General features: G+C 36.7%; 1 protein-coding gene and 1 pseudogene across 12 annotated transcripts in view; both read left to right on the top strand.

The window, feature by feature from the left end:
* Anks1b (ankyrin repeat and sterile alpha motif domain containing 1B) overlaps window positions 1-15,113 on the top strand; it is a 1,141,006-nt gene that overhangs the window by 92,583 nt on the left and 1,033,310 nt on the right. The gene's annotated exons all lie outside the window — the stretch shown is intronic.
* On the top strand, window positions 13,935-14,458 carry LOC124982032 (60S ribosomal protein L36a-like; annotated as a pseudogene).

The raw sequence follows: 15,113 nt of genomic DNA, 5'->3' as shown, positions 1-15,113 counted from the left end.
CCTCACTTCCTGTCAGTTGACACACCCTTTAATTGAATTAGGTTTAATTGAATTGAAACCAGACTTACTTCATCCCAAGTTGCAAACAACTTTTTGGAATTGATCATTTCATGTTTTAGTTAAAGGTCCTCAAAGTTGGGTATAAGCCACAATCCCTAAGATCCTTGATTTAAAAAAAAATATACAGATGCCTGTTCTACTCCTAAGAATTTGAGTGTGGCCTGAACATCCATGAGTTTTAACATACCCAATAATTGATTTTAATTATATATGATCATATATGTTGAATATGTGAATGAATGTTTATTTTACAGCATGAGGCATGGAGAAGTTAAGTGAGTTAAGTTGCATAGGTATGAAGTTGTGGAAACAGGTTTCAAATGCAGGCAGAGCCCCAGCCATTAACTGCTGTGCCATTAAAAGGGAATGACGTGGTAGGCAGACAAAACAGTAAGTATTCACTGTAAGAGTGTGATATTCTGGAAAGCATTGATACTGTCATCAGAAGTCTTAATGTTCATTTCAGGTTGTGTTAAGCGATGTGAGAGGATCCTATGTATTTCCCATATACTGAGAGTGTGGGAAGGGGTGTTATTCAAACAGTAATTGGAATTTTTATAAGGAGACCTGGAATAATTCTGGGGGGAAGGCAGAAATGACTGATGTCCATCACAGGATTCTGGGTGTTCCCACAGTGCATGCCTATTCTAGTAGAGGCCATCTATTCTTATCACTATGTTTTGCAGATCACTTGAAATTTTAGATCTAATATTTTTCTAGGGCATATTCAATTCAGAATGAACTTGTGGGGACAGCTGGCATCAAGATAATTGCTAAATGTGAAGTCTGATAGCACAGACTGACAGTTGTGAGAATCTGATATTTTTCTACTTTAATAGATGCAAAATCATATATGGGCTGAGTGGTGGAATTCTTTTTTCCATTTTTAGTATAAATGACTCCATTCAAAAGTGTGCCTAGTATATGTAACAATTGTTCTCTAGCTGTGCTATGACTAAGTTAAATAAAGGTTATAGCATTTGGGTTTACTGGGATATTTCTAAGAACATACTTTTGTTTTTTGATTTGTAATTTTTATCTAGGAAAATTATTACTAATTTTTCCTGTCTGCTATATATCAACTTGAAAATAACTTGCTTTTTCTGAGGATAATTATACTTTTAGAAGGGAAAGCCTCATTCTTCTGACATGAAAAGTGCAGTTAGAGGGATTAAGTTATATAGTGGTAAAGTATGGGTTGGAATTTAGAGATTCATCCTTTCCTTCAGGTGAGATCTGACCGACTCATGTATACATTCATTTATCAAATATTAACTAAACATTCCTTCTATATAAGAAATGAGGACCTAGGAATCAGAGACCAGGGTTCCAATCCTGGCTCAGCATAGTGATTACTGTGATATTACCTGAGTGAGACAAGTATCCATTATGAATTAAAGGTCTTCCTTAATTTAAAGATGAGAATAATATAATCTACCCTGATTACCTTTCAGGATTATAATAATATTTGAAAAGTTTCTGCATATTATAGCTCTCTAAATAAATATTAAATATTTTGTTAATTTGTGCATGGAAAATTAATTTTAAATTACCATTATTCTTACTATACTTTGGTTAACCAACCCATGTCCTAGAAGCATTTTAAAACTGTTATCATTTATAAAGTGCTTTGAAATTCCCTGAGGATAGATCGTAAAAGCAAGGACATTAATACTGTTTGCTTATAAATCTATCTTTATTTCCTAAAACCAAAATTTTAAGAGATGCTATTTGGCTTTTTTATATTCTTTATAAATAATCCTGATCTTAGGGCAGGGAGACCTGCAAGAATATAACAAAGTGCCATGATTTTTTTCTCTTGAAATGAATTCTGTGCATACAGTTTATAAAAGTTATTTAAAATTGCTGAGGTGCTGCATTGATAAAAGGAATACTATAATTATTTTACTTACTAATGTATGTCATCATATATAATTAAAGATTTTATTTTTATGACCAGAGATGAATCCAAAATCTGTAACATTAGATTTTTAAGGGCGTCAGATATTTTAATGTATTAGAAAACAAATGTAATGTTTATTAGATTTCTATTTGAATACCTCACTAAATTTAACAGATGGCTGTGGGGTACACATTGGACTAGGATAAGATTCAGAAGAATTGAGTTACAATGTTCACTACAAGTCTCAAAAAATAAAAAGGGCTGGGAATGTGGCTCAGTTGTTAAGAACCTCTGGTTCCAATCCTCAATACCAAACCAAACTGAACCGAACCGAACCGAACCGAACCAAACCAAACCAAACCAAACCAAAAAACCCCAGCATAGTGTAGGGGTTAACTGGATAGGGTTTTGAATCAGTATTTTTTTGAATCTCAGTTCTGCTACGTATTAGCTGTGTGAACTTAGTCAAATTTCTCAGTCTTTTTTAAAAATTTATTTTTATTTTAAACAAATGGGGTACATCTTGTTTCTCTGTACATGAAGTAGAGGCGTACTGTTTGTGTAATCATACATTTACATAGGGTAATGGTGTTTGATTCATTCTGTTATTTTTTTCCTTCCCCCTCACCCCTCCCACCGTCTCTTTTTCCTCTATACCGTCTCTCAGTCTTTTTAAATCTTAGTTTTTTCAACTTCAAAGTAAGATAATTCTTAGTATTATTTTCTTCTAAGGTTGCTATATGGTTTAAATGAGATAATGTACACAATGTATTTAGCATTTTATTGCTATCATTAGTGATACTGACCAAGTCATTTAATCTCTTTGACTTCAGTAAGTCCTCTCATTTATAAAGAGAACTAAACTAGTTGATCGCATATGGCTTTTGTTGTTATTAATGTGAGATGATGTTTTTAAGAGTGCTTTGTAAAAGCCTATATAAATACGAGGTGTCATCATCATCAATGATATCTTATGGCCTTTTGAGCTCTAAAATATCATGAAAAAATGAAAGACCATCTATGATATCAATCTTTGGCTTTTGAGCATTCTTATGTCCAAACTGAGAACAAATCAGAAAACAGTTCTGCAAATCTTTCATCTTTGCTCCCTGTTTACCCACTGTATGTGGCAAATTAAAGAAACCGAGAATTGCTGAAGCCAGGACCGAAAAGGAAAAAGATGAGGAGGGCTAGGACTGAGCTTGTCCTACTCAGTGCACCCCTACTCCCACCAATAACTCAGGGTCAGAGCTGAACAATCACAGGTTAAAGAAGAGACAGACCTGACTATAAGTTCATCTTTTATATAAACCTCCTCCTTGATAAAACTTTTATCTCTTTGGAGGTCAGAAAGTCCTGTTTGTAGAACTCTAGCCTTAGAGAGTGTTGGGAAAGGTTACCATTGGCTGGGGAAAGACCAAGCTATATTTCTGTTCACAGATTCAAAGTACAGGATATAGAGATGTACCTTTTGAATAATATTGAAGGCCTTGTGGTAAAATTATGTATTGAAATTAAGAAATAAATAGGAACATTTAACTGCAAATTTTTTTTATCAGTGTAGTTATATTTACTAGCTGCCCAAACTACAGAAAGTAACATTTGAAAGTTTTAGTTAATACTGACTGAATATTTGTTTTACCTTATGTGCCAGATAACTGTGCCACGAACTTCATATGTATAGCTATTTAATGTTGTAAAGTTATACCTTACCGTCCCATTATACTTCTACCTATATCTTTCTGTATGTTCTTTGGATAATCTACATACTTAATCTTATTTCCCATCATTTTCTTATAAAAACTGCATTTAGCAAAACTATTTGCTAGAAGTTTTTCGACTTAAGAAGATTTTTAATATATATTTAAGTTTTCATGTTCTTGTTTGGAACTTCTTTCTCTTATCCTTACCCACTTTTCAAGACTTGGCTCAGACCTCTATGTTAAAATTGTCTGTAGCCATAGTGGTCTTCTTTCTTTGTTCTAAACATGGGTATATCAGATAATGTGTTAAGTAAGTGCCATGCTACTTTTAAAATTTGAATACAATGTATAATTGTATTCTAGTAGCTACTGCATATTTAGATATTGTTCTTCAATAGCTGTGAATGGAAAAATAGAAGTGATGTGTTTCATTTATATCTGGAATAACACAGAACTTTTGTGTTACTTGGTATTTTTATAGTAATTCCAGAGTAATTAGGATGATTAGGCAGCCATTAAGGATGGCTTTAGTCATGTTTAAATAAAAACCTGAAATATTCATGTGTATCAGTGTGATACTTTTAACTACATCAAAACTTACTTTGTAAATAGCAAAGTAACAATGTTCATTTGGATGCTACTTTTTTTTTTTTTTTTTTTGAGGGGGGGGACTGGGAATTGAACTCAGTCACTTGACCACTGAGCCACAACCCCAGCCCTATTTTGTATTTTATTTAGAGACAGGGAGGGTCTCACTGAGTTGCTTAGCACCTCACTTTTGCTGAGGCTGGCTTTTGAACTCATGATCCTCCTGCCTCAGCCCGCTGAGCTGCTGGGATTATAGGCATGTGCCACCCTGCCTGGCTAGAATGCAATATAGTTTTGAAATAAAGCTATGGTAAATTTTCATTTATATCTGTTGTTATCTTAGCTTACTACTCTCCTAACCTGATAAACGTGTATATCAAGGGATTTAACCTACTAATAAATCCAGACTCTAGAGAGATTTATAAAATAGACCAAAGTTATTTTTAGTGCTCTTTCATTTACTTTTTTCTTGTTGGCGCCTCATCCACTTTCAGAATTTCACTAGTCCTTTTGTATATTTTAAAAGAGAAATAATGTTTTCAAAGTAGTAAATGAAGGGCTGGGGATATAGCTCAGTTGGTAGAGTGCTTGCCTCACAAGCACAAGGCCCTGGGTTCAATCCCCAGCACCATAAAAAAAAAAAAAAAAAAAAAGACCAGTGGAGAAATCACAAGCTGCTCTCTGAAGACAGATTTTTATGTAAGACAACCATTCAGTTAGTGAAGAATAATTAATAAATACATGAATTATTTCCTGAAAACTCAGGTAGTTATATGGTTAACAGACTAGTTTTGCATTAATTATCAATGACCTGAAGACATTAATAAATGAAATTGCTTTCATTCATTAGACATAGAGAGCCTCTATTTAAGAATACAGGACATCTTCCAAAAGTTTTTAAAAGTTGCTTGCCTGGATCTTTTTTTTTTTTTTTTTTTTTTCTTCTACTTTTTTTGGGGGTATATTATAGTACTAATGGTGGGATTTATAGTTACATATTTATACATGCACATAATATAATAATATAGTTTGGCCAATATTCTTCCCTAGTATTTCCACTTTCTGGTTTAATTCCTAGTCTTTGATTAACTTTAAGTTGGTTTTTATGCAGGGTGAGAGATGAAGGTCTAGTCTCATTCTTCTGCATAAAGATAACAAATTTTTCCAGCATCATTTGTTAAAAATGCTGTGTTTTCTCCAGTGAGTTTTTGGTACCTTTGTCAAGGATCAGATGACTGTATCTTTGTGGGTTTGTCTTTGGTTTGCCTCTGTGTCTTGTATTCATATACCATTGGTGTATGTACCAGGCAACTTTTATTACTATAATTTGAAGTCATGCTTGCTTTTTTGACTTAAAATTGTTTTGGCTACTCTGACTCTTTTATTATTCCAAATGAATTTTAGTGCTATTTTTTCTAGTTCTGTGAAGAACGTCTTTGGTATTTTTATGGGGATTGCATTTAGTCTGTATATTACTTTAGGTAGTATAACTATTTTAACAGTATTAATCCTGTCTATCTGTGAGCATGGGAGGTCTTTCCATCTTTTTGTGTCTTAATTTCTTTCTTCAATGTTCTGTAGTTTGATTGTAGATGTCTTTCACCTTCCTGGTTGGATTTATTCCTCTTATGTGTGGACCTTTTTAGGCCCTCTCTTGTCAAATTGTCTAGATTGAGATCCCCTTGTAGGTGTGACGTACATAACCTTTGTGTTAATTCTCTTTTTGCTGTTAACAGTGAATGTCTGAGTGAGACCCAAAGGCCCACCTCTAGCTTTTCCTACTTGAGGCCTGTCATTAGTTTGGCTTTTTATCTCTTCTGTTCTTTGTATTAAAGTATAGCTGAAGTTTGAGTGTCATTAATTTGTGTGTAGAGCCAAGTGTGCTATTTTTGGCAGAGTTTAGTTCAGCAGCAGAGTCTTTACCCTGTGAACTTATGTCCCCATAGGTTATCAGTACCTCAAAGAATGGAAGAAAACAACCAATAGAACTGATAAATAGGAATGGTGGGCTCAACAATTGCTAATAGCAAAAACAGTGAATAACCATGAACTGTAACTGGCATTAAGGCAAACATGAGGTGTCAACTGTGTTATCCACAGAGGTAATAATCACAACAACATGAATGGTGGGGACAGGAGTTATATAAACCAATTTGTTCTAAAAGATGGTAAGAATACAGTTCATTAAGAGAAAAGAAAATGTAATGGAAAGGCATAAGAGAATTTATAATGTTCAAAAAGTGAGCAGTGAAAATGCAGAAGAGATGTTTAGCATGTGATGGCTATAAAGGAGGAGGAGAAAAAAATGGGAAAAACAAAGTAAAGGGAGACAGACCAAGACAATTTGTGTATTAGCAAGAGAAGAAAAGAGAGAAAGAAACAAGAGAACAAACAGAAACAAACCAAACCAAAATAAACCAACTAAAACCTCTAACCTTCAAAAGGCAAGGGAAATAACATTTGAAAAAATGCTAAAATGAGAAAAAAGAAACATGTAAATATTCGTGTCCATAAACCAATCAGCACAAGAATAAACAAGCAAAAAACAATCTTTTTTATGTAAAAAAAAATTTTTTTTTTTTAATTGGTACTGGGGATTGAACCCAGGGTCTCTCCTTAACCACTGAATCACATCCCCAGCCCTTTTTATTTTTTATTTTGAGATAGGGTCTCTCTAAGTTGCTTAGGGCCTCACTATATTACTGAGACTGGCTTTGAACTTACAATCCTCCTGCCTTAGCCTCCTGAGCTGCTGGAATTTCTTAATGAAAAATGAAAGAACTGTTCTCACAGAGGTGGTCAAAAGCATTGATAAGAATGGATACTCACTGCCTATGCCCATCTGTCCTTCTTTCCGTTTCTTCTTGGACTGTGTACTGAGAGAGCCATCAAGGTCTGGTGGCTATCAATCCTTTCCTTTTTTGTGTGTTGCTCACCAAGCTGCCAGTTGAAGTGTCCTAAGACTGAAGCTGGTTGAAATAACTTTTAGGTTCTCTTCTCACTAGTATAAGGTAGGATTGAATGGGAAGTACTTTCGATTAGAGTTTTGTCTGGAAAGAAGGATGTACTCCCAGGGTGGGGCTGCTATAGAGTTCTGTGAGGGGAATTCTTGGGTTTAGCTCTAATCAGACCTTAGGGACTTTGTTGGGTGGTGTCTGCTCTGGAGAGATTAGATCAACCACCCCTAGGCCTGGCAGATGCCAATTTGCTGGGAGTCTGAATCTCCCAGGAATGTTGTGGGGCAGGGGAGCCAATTCTGAATCCACTCTTCTGCCCATTAACACAGCCTACCAAGGCTTCGCTCTTGAGAGTATTCACACCTATTTTGATTCCCAATCTGCTTCAGCTGGTTCTTTGAGCTGCCAGACTCAAAGTAAAAGTTTCTAACTTGGATGCCCCCGAGTACAATCCTCTCTGTGCCTGTTTCACTCACATTCTGCTAGGTACTCCCTAGGCCACATGGTAGGTGCTTGCCAGGATGGTATGACAGTGATGGCAGTGTGGGCGCCTCAAGATGGTTCTGCCCTCAACTCTCCATTTTCCAGTTGAGAAACAATACTTATCAAACACCAGTCACAGTGCAACTTCTGAATCAGTTAAGTTCAGACTGAGTTTCCCATGTATAGGTTTTTCTGTATCAACACTATCCATTGTTTCTCACTCTGTTATCCCTTCTCTCTGTGCTGAACCAGCACCACTGCCACAACCAGCTTGGGTCCAATACTGAATTTTAGTGGAATCCTTTTTCACACACCTCACTGAGAAGTGGTACTCCTGCTGCCACAGAGCATCTAGAAATTCAGCCTTCCTCAAATCCATTCTCTTGAATCCCTCTTGCCAGTATCTTAAGGCACATTTTTCCCAAATTTCAGACTAGGTCACAAAAGCCTGAAATACACAGCATAATATTCCAGATGTCATTGTTGGGACCTGGGGAAAGGGTGTGGCATGAACCACCAGAAAGAGATGTAATGTTGCTCATGGGAAACTCATTTAGAATTTGCATCAGGATGATTCTGTGTATTTTGGAGCAAAACGAAACAGGTTTTATTCACAAGTCCAGATATTAAGCAACTGGAGTGTCCATTGATGAATAGATAAAAAATAATAAAATATTTTTTGGTTTTAAAAAGGAGGCACTGCCATTTGCCATGACATGGAAGAATCTAGAGGATGTTTATGCTAAGTTAAATAAGCCAGACACAGAAGGAAAAATAATCCATGATTTCACTTTTATGTGGAATGAAATGAAACAAAATAAAACAAAAATTGAGTGCATAGAAACAGATTAAAGGTGGTTACTGTGGTGAAGGGTGTGGAGATGGTACAAATTTTTAATTATGTAGAATAAATAAACCTAGAGAGCTAATGAAAAGCAAGGAGACTATAGTTCATAATATTGTAAACTTGAAATTTCATAAAGGATTAGGTACCTTGTACCACTCTTATGCCCACAGACATGCACTGTGACATATGAGATGATGTAAATGTTAATTTTCTTGGTTTTAGTTAATTATTTCACTGTGTGGGTCTATCAACATTATATGAAATACCTTATATATATACAGCTAAACAAATAACTGATGTAAAAGTAAATCTTATCCAAAAATCTAAAATATAAGAAAAAAGTAGGGATTCTATAAATGAAACAGAAGTTGATGACCTATATAGTCCTGCCTACTCTTGCCACTTTACTATTCCTTGTTCTTAGAAGTATTCCTGGAACCCAAGGAATTTTATAGAACAGCAGTTGAAATTATAGGTCAATCACTACAAATAAGAGTTTTGACCTTACTGGGGGGCAGTTTTGTTAGCGTGTAAAGTAAGTAATGTGAGTATTTTCTACCTATTTTGCTTGATACTCTGTGGGCCCAGTCAATTTAGAAAGTCATGTCATTTAGTTCTGGGTTAATTTTTAAATTTATTTCTTTGATTTAGTCAACTCTTTTTTTTTTTCCCCTCTTTTTGTATTTCCTATTACTTAGATATTGATCTTCTGGCTGTGTCTTTCAGCTTTATTATTTTTCCTGCTGTCCTTTTGTATCAGGGTTTTCTAGAGAAAAAGAACCATATATGTATGTATTTTTAACACACACACACACACAGACACACATTTATACAAACATACAGGTATAGTATGCACATACATATTTACTAGAAGGGGGTTTAGTTGAGTTTAAGAAATTACCTCATGATTGTGAAGGGCTTGGAAGTGTATAATCTGCAAGTTAAGTCTATAGAGTGGAGAGGCAGGAAAGACGAGCAGTTCATATCTAGGATGATGAACTGCCTATGTCAATATGACTGGCCTAAGGAATGCCTGCATAATTAAACATAATTTTTTTTGTATGTCTAAGTATGTTCTAGAAGATATTAGAATTTGAATGGGTGGACTGAGTGTGTCTGTGAGCTTTTTCACCACGTGACCAAAAGAACTGAGAAGAACAATTTGAGGAGGAAAAATTTAGTTGGGGTTCATTGTTGCAGAGGTCTTAGTTCATACTCAGGGCCCAAGATAAGGCAGGACATCATGGTAGAAGAGTGTAGTGGAGAACGTGGTTCTGGACGTTATTAGGAAGGAGAGAGAGACACACACAGAGGCAGACAGACACACAGACACAGAGAGAGACAGACAGACATGGAGGGATGGTGGGAGGGGGAGAGAGAGAGAGAGAACACAGATGAAATACATACCTCAAAGGCATATCCCTAATCACCCACCTGCTACATCCTATCTGCCTACAGTTACCACTCAGTAAGCCCTGTCAGGGAATTAATTCACTGATTGGGTTAAGGCTCTCATACCCCAATAATTTCACCTCTAAACCTTCTTGCATTATCTCACACATGAGGTTTTTTGGGAACACTACATATCTAGACCATAACACTAAGTAAAGCAGATGGTTCTCTCCACCAGGGATGGGTATCACCTAATTCATTGAGGGCCTTACTGGAGGAGGAAAAAGAAGCAGAGGAGGGTTAAATTTGCTCTTTTCCTGCCTGCTTGAGCTCAAGCACAGATCTTTTCCTGATCTCAGTGCACCTATTTTTCTGACCTTCAAACTTAGACTGGAATTTACTCCATTTCTGGCTCTCAGACTTTTGAACTATACAACCAGCTATCTTTCCTGGGTCTGCAACTTGTAGTTGATAGATCTCAGTCTCCATAATTATATGAACCAGTACCTCATAATAAATCTTTATATGGAGAACCCTGACCAAAACATTCCAGAGGCACTCTGCTATCAGAATTCCTTTCTGTATGCAGGAGAACAGTCTTTGTTTTATTAAGGTCTTCAAATGCTTGGATGAAGCCCACCCACAGTATTTAGAATCCACTGATTTAAATGTTAATCTCACCTGAAAAACATCTTACCAGAAATAAAGTTTTATCAAATATCTGAGTACTACGGCCAAACAGTATGCTTCTCTTTATCTCCACTTTAGTTTATTTTACAAACCTCTTCAGTTTTTCATTTCAGCTTTCACCTTTTTTGTTTGGGGCTTTTAAAAAATGCCCTGTGATCCTTAGTTTTCCTTAAAGGATGGACCCTACCAAACTTATCAGAATCTATGTGCATGGGTGAAGCTTATAAATATTAGGTGAGTAGACTTCGGGGAATCCTCTGATATGTTTTTCAATTTTTTTGTTTTGGACTGGTCAAATTTTCCAGATTGTTCTAATGTATTAATTTACCTATAAGCATTCTGAAAGATGAATTGAGGAAGAAGTGTATTCCTCTGTAAACTTACACTGAATTTCTTGATTTTATTTTTTACCCTCAGTGATAGCTGGGATCCTTCATCCCAGTGAACTCTATAACTCTTCAGTCAACAACCAGCATTAATCTAGGCAGCAACCTTTGACTCCTCTACAGCTCAGAATCAAAGCAGCTGACCAGGGGAGTGGGTGGTAGAGGGACTATTCTAAAACTCAGTAGATAGCTGAGACTTGAAGGGATTTGGACTTTGGTTACTGGAGCAGAAAATAATTCACTGAACCAACCCTGATCAAGATGGGATCAGGAGTTTGGGATAACAAAGGGTGACAGAGAGAGGCAAAGTTCACAAGCTTATTTCCTTAATACCAATTGAAACAAAAGGCAGATCAAGTTAAAATGGACTAAGAGTGGCAAATACAATAAAAGGATATCACACAGTTCAGCTCAAGTTGTTGGCAGAAAACTTTGCCAGGCAGTGCAGGCATTTTGTAGAGAGCACAACTAGCCAGCTTCTCTAGTAAAAATTAAATATATTCAGCTCCTCCCCATCTAGATAGTAACAGATAAAACTGAATTATCCTGGTATCCAATTTAGAAGGTTCTTGTGGGGATCCCTGCTAGCTTAAAGTTGCTGAAGCTCCCTCCCCCTAGGACAAGGGGAGTGGGGTACAGTTGATCTGAGAACAAATCACTCCCACAGAGTGCTACACTGAAAATATCCCAGTGCAGCAGCGCTGAGAACCTCATGGTTGCTGGCCACTGGAGCACAGGTGAAGATAGGCCAACTGATATTTTGCCTTGGTGGTGGGTAAACTCTCCTTGATGTGCAACAATCAGGTGGAGGCACCATGCCACAGTTATGCCCTAGATACCCCATAGAGGGCCTGTACACATAGGTCTCACAGGGAAAGACCACAACCATTCAGACATGGGCTGCTGTCAGAAGCCCTGGAGACTTATAGTAGCTAGTGACAGCCCTGAGCCCTGTGCTATTGTACCCAATAGAAAAGACCAGTAGAACCTGTGGCCACCAAGCATGTGTAGACGTGGGGATGTGGGCTGTATAACAATCACCAGTGGCTGGCATTGGAACTGTAGCAACCAGGACAGGAGTTCTCTTGTCCTAGTAGCACTTAAACATATCTGGAAGGGTCCATAGTCATGACTCCCAAGAGCTGCTAGGACACATGAAGCATGTTCAGATGTGGGGGCCCATAGGAAGGCATTCCTGGGGAGCATCCAGAAGCCAGTTCAACCTTAAGCAGGCAGCAAAGACCATTGTGCATAAGTAATGCAGTGCACTCCACAAAGAGGTTTTTATAGTGGAACATCCAACAGATACCAGCCACCACCCAGTGTGCCAAGATAACAGACTCACCTACGCAATCCAATAGCCATCCAACTCCCTCAGGCCCCCCAGTACCACTTCAGCTAGACTACCACATATCTGCCTTAGACCACCACACCCCACACATCCTCAAATGTACAAGGATGAACCCACACTGGATTTGACAGCTTTAGATACACAGAACTATTCTTTCATAGGGCACACAAGAGTGTACCATCAAATGGAGAAACCTGGATGCTAATCACATAGGAGGCAGCTAATCTAGCGGCTGTCTCCTCTGACTCACCAGAAGACACATAAATGCCTGGACACACCAAGGAACAAAGGGTCCTCCTAGATTTTTATCAGGGGTTTGCTGGTGAGATCATTATCTCCCCACCCAGAAGAACTTAGAGGTAAAATTGAGTTGTCATCTTCTAAACATTCCAAATGCTGATGAAATCTAAATCAATACCCAATAAGAAGTATCCCCACCTTAAATACCTCAGCATGGAATATAAATAGCTCTAATTTCAGTTTTGATCTTGCAGATTTTTTTTTTTGTTGTTGTTTAGAATTGATAGATACTCCCTTATTTGACATTGCAGTACTCAACCCAATTGGGTTGTCTCTTCCAATATTTTTAAGCATTAATTGGGACCATTTTTTTTTCCTTCTAGCTCATGTTTTTATTTTCTTCTCTTTAATTCTCTTTTTCTTCTTGCATTGCTGGCTCCCCCCTTTTTTCTCTTTTCTTTTTCTGTCCCATTTTTTCTTATCCCTTTTCAAGCCCTATATAGTTTAATAGAAATTTTACTATGTTTAATACATAATTTATCAACCTGTTTAAGAACATTACTCCCATTTTATACTTGGATTGGAGAAATAGTGGTGAACATTTTCAGTAACTGAAGTTTTTAGTCTTATTAGTATATGTCTTTGTTCTAAACAGATTGCAGATAATGGGGATTGATATCTTCTTTCAAAGTAGTGCTAGATACTGGGAATAGAGATAGGTGCATGTCAAGTGGCAGTATTGACACTTAGATATTCACCCAGCTTGGGGTACTCAGTAAATAGAAATCTCCTTAAAAAGTCTCTTGCATAACAGTTGAAGAGATAATCATCCCAGAAGATGGGTATAAATACAAGCAATATGAAAAAAACAAGGAAATAATTCACTCCAAATAACTCATAACACTTTAACAACTGATCCTATTGACACCATAGTGGAGAAAATGCCAGATAAAGAATTTGGAAAGTTGATGGTTAAAATGGTAAGTGAACTAAAAGAATACTTACAGAAAAAATTAAGAGAAAATGTAGAAATATGAAAAAAGATTTCAATAAAGACATTCTGAAAAAGAACCAGACAAAAATTCTGGAAATGAAAGACTCAAAATACAAATTAAACATTCAGTTGAAAGCATTATCAATAGATTAGACCACACAGAAGAAAGATTTTCAGGCCTTGAAGACAAGATATATAATCTTGGAAACAAAGCAGTAAATAAAAGATAATAAGACACCTTGGCCATCCCTCCCTTTCCTGTGAGGCATGAGCATAGTGAGGCGAAGGCTGCGGTAGCGAGATCTCCGGTTTTCATTGCGTAGACACCTCTACTGTAATGATGGTAAATGTACCTAAAACCAGAAGGACTTTTTGTAAAAAGTGTGGCAAGCACCAGTCTCAAGAAGTGACCCAGTATAAGAAGGGCAAGGATTTTCTTTACGCCCAAGGAAATTGGCGCTATGATTAGAAACAGAGCAGCTACAATGGGCAGATGAAGCCAATTTTCTGCAAGAAGGTTAAAACCACAAAGATCGGGCTAAGACTTGAATGTGTTGAGGCAAACTGCAGATCCCAAGAGGATGCTTGCTGGCCATCATTTTGAACTGGGAGGAGACAAGAAGAGAAAGGGCCAAGTGATCCAGTTTTAAAGTTTTTGATGTTTTTCCTTTAATTTTGAGGGGAAAATATTGAAGCTTGAAAAATTATCTGTTGAGAAATAACAGTGATATAGTCATACCCTCCCCCTAAAAAAGGACACCATGATGAGACTATTCAAAAAAATCCAAGACAATATTAAGTGAAACCTAAGGATTATTGACATTGAATAAGGCAGTAAGGTAAGATACAAACTAAGGTAAGACACAACCTTCTCAAATAATATCAGAAAAATTTCCAAACTTTGGGAATGAGATGAGAATTCAAATGCAGGAAGCATTTAGAAGCCCAAATAAACAAGATCAAAAAAGATGCTCTCCAAGATACATAATTATTAAAATGTCTAATACTAAAGATAGAATTTTATGAGCCACAAGAGAAAATGGCAGGTCACATTTAGAGGTAAGACAATTAGACTTACCTCCTCTCAGCCCAGACTCTTAAAAGCCAGAGGATTTGGAATAACATATACCAAGTCCTGAAAGATAATTACTGCCAACCAAGATTGCTACATTCAGCAAAACTATCCTTCATAATTGAAGATGAAAAAAAAAAAAACTTCTAAAATAAGCAGAAACAAAATGAATGCCTACTAAGCCAGTAGTACATAAAATACTTCATGAAATATTACATGCAGATGACATGAAAAACAAACAATGGAGCCAACAAATGGATGAATCTCACTAGAGGAGTAGCCAAGTTAAGGAGAATCAAGTCTGAATTAAACATTAGAAGTAAATCAAAATGGCAGGAAGTAATAACCATCTCTGAGTGGATTAAAAAGCAAGACCCAATCATATTTTGTTCTTGAGAGATCACCTTAGAAGCAAACATATCCATAGGTCAAAGGTGAAAGGGTGGA

This window comes from Sciurus carolinensis, chromosome 4, assembly GCF_902686445.1.
Source record: "Sciurus carolinensis chromosome 4, mSciCar1.2, whole genome shotgun sequence".
Classification (NCBI taxonomy): Eukaryota; Metazoa; Chordata; class Mammalia; order Rodentia; family Sciuridae; genus Sciurus; species Sciurus carolinensis.
The sequence above is the reverse complement of the archived record's forward strand: the minus strand, read 5'-3'. Positions and strand labels throughout refer to the sequence as shown.